The sequence below is a fragment of the Pteronotus mesoamericanus genome, unplaced genomic scaffold (genome assembly GCF_021234165.1).
Source record: "Pteronotus mesoamericanus isolate MK-2021 breed Mesoamerican mustached bat unplaced genomic scaffold, CSHL_Meso_final contig_48, whole genome shotgun sequence".
Taxonomy (NCBI): Eukaryota; Metazoa; Chordata; class Mammalia; order Chiroptera; family Mormoopidae; genus Pteronotus; species Pteronotus mesoamericanus.
Window position 1 is genome coordinate 2,503,154 of NW_026555180.1, and position 6,584 is coordinate 2,509,737.

Below are 6,584 nucleotides of genomic sequence, written 5' to 3' on the forward strand. Positions count from 1 at the left end.
TGCACTGAGAAAATGCTTTTTATGATTTCATTGTTCTTGAATTTGATGAGGCTTGTTTTGTGTGTTATCATGTGGTCTATCTTTGAAATGTTCTGTGTGCATTTGAAAAGAGTGTATTTTGTTTCTTCAGGATGAAACGTTCTATATATGTCAGTTAAGTCCATTTGACTTAATGCATCATTCGGTTCCACAACATCTTTATTGATATTTTGTATGGAAGATCTATCCATTGCTGATAGCACAGTTTCATAATTCCCTGCAATCAGTGTGTTGCTCTCTATGTCTTTCTTGATGTCCTCCAAGATTTTCCTTATATATTTGGGTGCTCCTATGTTGAGTGCATATAGGTTTACAATGTTGATGTCTTCTTGATGGAGTCTTCCTTTGAGTGTTATAAAGTGTCTTTCTGGGTCTCTTTATGGCTTTTGTCTTGAAATCTATTTTGTCTGATATAAGTATTGCTACTTTGGTTTTTTTCTTCCTGTTCATTTGCTTGGAATATTTTTTCCATCCCTTACTTTCAATCTGGTCCTTTTCTCTGAGGTGAAACTCTTAGTTCTCAGTTAGGCAGCATATATGCGGGTCATGTTTTTTTATCCATCAGTTATTCTATGTCTTTTGATTGGTGCATTTAATCCATTTCCATTCAAAATAATTGATAGGTACTTATTCATTTTTTCATTTTGTACCAGTGTTCCTCTCTTTTTCACTCTTTTTCTCTGTCTTCATAAAGCAGTCCCTTTAGCATATTATGCCATGTTGGTTTGGCAGAGGTGTATCCTTTTAGCCTTCTTTTGTCTGGGAAACTCCTTATTTTGCCTTTTATTTTAATCGAGAGCCTTGCTGGGTAGAGCAGTCTTGGTTGCAGGCCTTTGCTTTTCATTGCTTGGAATATTTCTTGCCATTCCCTTCTGGCTCGTAGTGTTTCTGTGGAGTCAGCTGCTAGCCATATCAGGGCTCCCTTGTATGTTACTACCTGTTACTCCTTTTCTGCCTTTAGGATTGTCTCTTTGTCTTTGATATTTGCCATTTGAATGATGATGTGTCTTGGAGTGGGCCTCATTGGGTTCCTCTTGAATGGGACCCTCTGTGCTTCCTGGACTTGCGTGACTTTTTCTCGCCTCCAATTAGGGAAGTTTTCCATCGTTACATTTTCAAAGAGGTTCTCTATCCTTTGTTCCTATTTTTCTTCTCCTGGTATCCCTATTATACAGATATTACTACATTTCAGGTTGTCCTGCATTTCTCTAATTGCCTCTTCATTCTTTTTGAGTCTCTTTTCTTTTTCTTGCTCTTTCTGGGAGCTTTTTTCTACCTTGTCCTCCTGCTCGTTGATTCGATCCTCTGCTTCACCTAACCTGCTTTGATTCCTTCTACTGTATTCTTCAGTTCAGAAATTGTATTCTTCATTTCCTCTTGTCTCTTATTAATAGTGTCTATGTCCTTTTTCATGCTGATATAGTGTGCAGTAAGTTCCTCGTAGTCTCCCTGAAGTTTTTGGCAATTCTCTCTGAGCTCACTGAGCTCATTGAGCTTTCTTAGAAACATTGTTTTGAACTCAATATCTCATAGTTTACTTGCCTCTATTTCATTTAGTTCTCTTTCTGGGGATTCCTCCTTTCCCTTTAGTTGGGGGGTGTTTCTTTGTCTTCTCATTATTTGTGAGACTCTTCTTTTTTTGCTTCCGCGTCTTATATTGATCTGCCTTGATTTCCTGACTTTGTGGTGTGAACTTCTATTGTAGAAGACCGCTGTTTTTCCTTTCTGGATCTGCCTCTGATGATGTCTGATATTGATCCCATCTGACCTCAGGCAGTCTGTTCGAGACTTCCAGGAATCTACTGTCTGTGGCTCTCTCCTTCAGTGGTTTATCAAGTCACTCTGTCCCTAGCAGTCAGGCGTAGGCACCACAGGGCAAGGCAGAGCCCCTCCTGGGGGCAGGGTTATTGGGTCCTCTCACACTGCTGCCACTCAGGGGTGTGTTCTGCCTGAACCACATGGCTGCCTCTGTATGGGGGAGGAGTCAGCGCCCGGATCCCTCCAGCTGCTTTCTCCATTCTCTCCCCAAAGCCTCCATCTCCAGACTCTCCTCACGTGTCTCTAGACCACTCTGCACCCCCTTTAGCCAGGGATCGACTATCTGTGGCTGCCTATCTGTGCTGAGCAGTCAGACTTAGGCACCACCGGGGCAGGGCTGAGTCCCTCCTGGGGGCAAGGCTATTGTGTCCTCTCACTTTGCTTCCACTCAGGGGAGTGGTTGGCCTGAGGAAGATGGCTGCTGCCATATGAGGAATAATTCAGTACTATGTTCAGGCTGGCTATTCCCTCAGGTCTCTCCCCAAAGCCTTCTTCCCTAGTCTCTTCTCAGGTATCTAGCCCACCCAGCCCCCATCTTTCCCAGAGCCCAGGTAAGTGGTTGTAAATTAAAATGTATGTTTATCCCCTTTTTTACAGCTCTTTGTGTCTCCAGCCACCCATCTGTGGCAGAGAGCAATCCTGTCCCTTTCTCAGCTGGCTGTTATCTCTATACTTTTTTGGCTCTGGTGCATAGGCTGGAGATACCCACTTATGGTTTAGATCCCAACATCACTCTTCTCAGGGGAAAGTAACTGGCTGTGTAAGTATTCTTATGGAGTTGTCATCTGTGAGCATTCAGCCCCCCTTTCTGAGTCTCTACCACACTCCTTACCAGTCAATTGTGCTAAGGCTGATTCTTCTCTATGTCCGAGGTTATAAGGCCTGTCTCTCGCTATTGTTCAGTTGTTTGTTCCAGTTGATTTCTCCACAGTTTAATTGTAATTCCAGATTGGTCCTGGGAGGAGGTCAGTGTGACTTCCATTCATTCCTTTACCATCTTGCCAGTCTTCAGTTTTTCTTTATGTGTTTTGAATCTCTGTTTTCTGGTGCATACACATTTATGATTGTTATGTCTTCTTGGCAAATGTATTCTTTTGTTTCATGTGATATCTTTTTCCCTAGTAATTTTCTTTGCTGTAAATTCTAGTTAAGCTGATATTAATATAGGTGCTCTAACTTTCCTTTAAGTTAATGTTCACATAATGTATTCTAGTGAAACTAACCATTTACTTGTAACCTACATATATCATTTTATTTGAAGTATGTTTATTGCTGAGGGAATATAGGTGGGTTATTTTTTAAAAATCGATTCTAGTAATCTTGGTCTTTTGACTACTATACATATACATTTTATATTTAATGCAATTATAGGTATGTTTGAGTTTAAATCTACCATTATATTATTTGATTTCTGTTTATTTCCACAGTTTTTTCCCTTATTTTCCTGTTCTTTCCAACTTTTGGGATATTTGAACATTTTGTTATTCCATTTTAATTTATCATGTTTTATCAATATATTTTGTTTTAATGGCTGCAGAAGGGATTAAAATAAAATTATGTTTTCTTTTTCCACTAAGAATCAATATTTTGCCACTTCAAGTAGCTATATATATATATATATATATATATATATATATATATATATAAAATCACTCCTTCCTTTATATTGTATTTGACTAATATTACATCTCTCTACATTGAAAATCTTTTCAGAAAAATGTTATAATTTTTTTTGCTTTCAATGTATTGTATCCTGAATATTTTAAATATTGTTATGCAACTCTAGATCTTGTTGGAATACTACAAAAAATGCTATTTTTTAAATTTTAGCAGCCAGTTTATCCAGTTGATTTAAGCCCCAAGTCCTAACCAAGCTTGTGATTTCAAAGTCAGTCTTGTTTCACTGTCTTTCAATTCTACTTAGACTGATTCCATATATGTACTGTGCATTGGCAAATATGGAATATAATAAGTGATCTGTCTTATCGTTCAAACCTCAAAGCTTATGGTGTTCTATTTAATGTTAGATTCGTGTATATGCAGTGGAGTGATGAGCTTGGGAGTCTGGAAACAACATTATTGGTTTGCTTTCATGAGTTCCCCTTCATCTTCAATCTCCATGGTACTTTCTAGTTTCATAAGCTTCTTATACTTCCCTTACTGGCCAATTGGATGGTGCTTTATATACCCACTATAAAGTACACTTTCCACAACTGCTTCCATCTCCACAGCCAAATGATAACAGGACAGAGAGAAAAAAATCAATAGAGGTTTGTCACACTCATTTGGGACTACAGTTCCCTTCATCACAATGGACAATTTGCCTTCCTCACAGATGTATGCTCTTGAGTTTTTGCTGGTACAACAGCCACCATCACATAATTGCACAGGGGCTGGGAAGCAAAATAACATAGAGAGGAAAAAATGTGGGAATGTTAGGAAACTTTTTTTGCCAGTCTTCAAGGCAGAATTAGAGGACTTCTGGAACTCTTTCTATTATCATTAATGATAGTTGTTTAATTACCATCATCCTCCTTTATGTAGAAAACTTGTTTTGGTTGCCCTCTTTGTATTTATTGATTTACATGTAAAAAATGTAAATAAAACTTTGTCCTGAATTTGTCATCCTCAGTGTACCTACTAACTTGGACTTCGGGGTTCCAGACTGCATTGAGTCTAAGCCAAGGGATATTGGAGAAAATTGGATATGGGATATTGTGACTTTGAATTTTTGGCTTCTTCAATCTTCCTGCTTCTCTTTACTTTTTAGAATGCTCAAACTGATTTTCTATTCACTTTTCCAGGATTTATAACTATAATGAGTAGAGAAGATAGTGTATGCTTGTTCCACCTTACCTATAACTATGACCTGAAAATAATGCAAACAGTAAGTATAGATATTAAAGCCCATGAGAGACCAGGAAAACTGTGAGATCTTCTTTCTGTGAGATACCATCCAAGGCCAGTAAGGAGTACTCTGCAGTGTATGTTACAGGTAGGGTGACCATCATCCAAACTAGAACACATTGTCAGAGTGAGTAATTCACTTGGTCTCTGAAAATTATACTTGAAAAACAAGTAACCAGGAACCAGAACATAGCACCACCTTATTTAGAAGGACTTGTGGAAAAATAATACCCCCTTCTCATTGTATTCACTGAATTTAATTGTTTAATTACCATCATCCTCCTATATATAGAACATTTGTTTTGGTTGTCCACTCTGTATTTATTGATTTACATGTAAAAAATATAAATAAACCATTGTCCTGATTTTGTCATCTTCAGTGTACCTACTAACTTGGAAAGAGTATATTCTGCAATTGTTAGACAAAGATTGTTCCAGAGGCTCAATTTGAGTTTCTGTTAAGCTCAGAACAGAACTCTAGACTGATATTTATTTTAGGATAAAATAAACCTAGATAGACTGACCATTAGAGGTATCTGAGTCTTAGAACTCAGAGAGTTTTTAGTAGGAAAAATAGGTATTCTGGCCTTCCGTATAACACAAAGTCACAATGAAAGTGTGGGTTCTTCTCCACCGAGACCTTACAATGAGCCTTCCCACAAGAAACTTCCTGCAGGAATAATATATACCCTTTAACTCATCTTTAACTTTATCACTGGGATTCCCAACAAGGATGTTACTTAGTGCCAAAGCCACAATGGTTTTTATGATGTGGGCTCCTCTATGAAAAAAGAACTTTAGAGCATTTCACACAGGCTCCAATCAGTGGCCAGATGACAGTGAATTTTAGCCAATCCAAACCTGGGTCACATTTATACAGTGGATGTGACACATTAAATGTGAATGAGTCCAGAAGCTGCTTTTCTTTATCACTCAAATGAATCATCTCAGCCAACCAGACATTAGAGAGCATAAAAGTTTTACATTCACATATGACTAGAACACTATTTGAACTCTCCAGAAGGAAAGCAAACATATGAGAATGAAAGTCTTGTCTGTCAGGAACAACTACTTGGTCTTCAGCAAATCACCCATTACCTAAGAGGACTTCAGCTGAGATCATAGGTCAGGAAGCACATAAGAAGTGTAAACCTCAATGGACAAATGACTCAGACAGAAGCTCTATTCAAGATCCACTATAGCTCTCTTTTAACCAGTGTGCAAACTTGTTTCTCACACTCTTATATCGGCAGTTAATTCTTGCCACTGTCTTTCCTCTTTGTACACAGTTGTTAGTCCATTCACTGGACTTCATTTTGGCCTAGATGGTCCCTAGTTCTGTTGGCCCAGAGCAAAACTTTATACTTCAGATCCTGCACAAAGCCCAAGGGGCAAGGAGAAGCTGAAAATATCCCTATTCCACTCCCTAAGTCTCATACACTGGCACAGAACTGCATCAGCCCAATGGAAAGCTCTCCTTCCTCCAATTCATCTGCCCAGAGGTGTTACTTCCCAGAAGAACACAGTAAAGACTAATTGTGGCTTTCTGTGCTCCTTGTTCCCTGGTCTCTGCCTTTCCTACTTGTTTTCTGTGCTTCAGAGTTAATAGGTGAACATAGAGTAAGAATTGTCTTCTTTACAGGGAAGCTTTTGGCAAGGTTTACATCAATTGTTTTTAATAAAATAATATTTATTTTATTGCAAGTATACATACATTTACATGTACAATACATAGTAGACATGATAGTCTGTAGCCACAAAGTAAAATAGTGGATGCATCTGCTGATTCTGTTGACCACTAAGAAAGTCTTAAGGAGGTA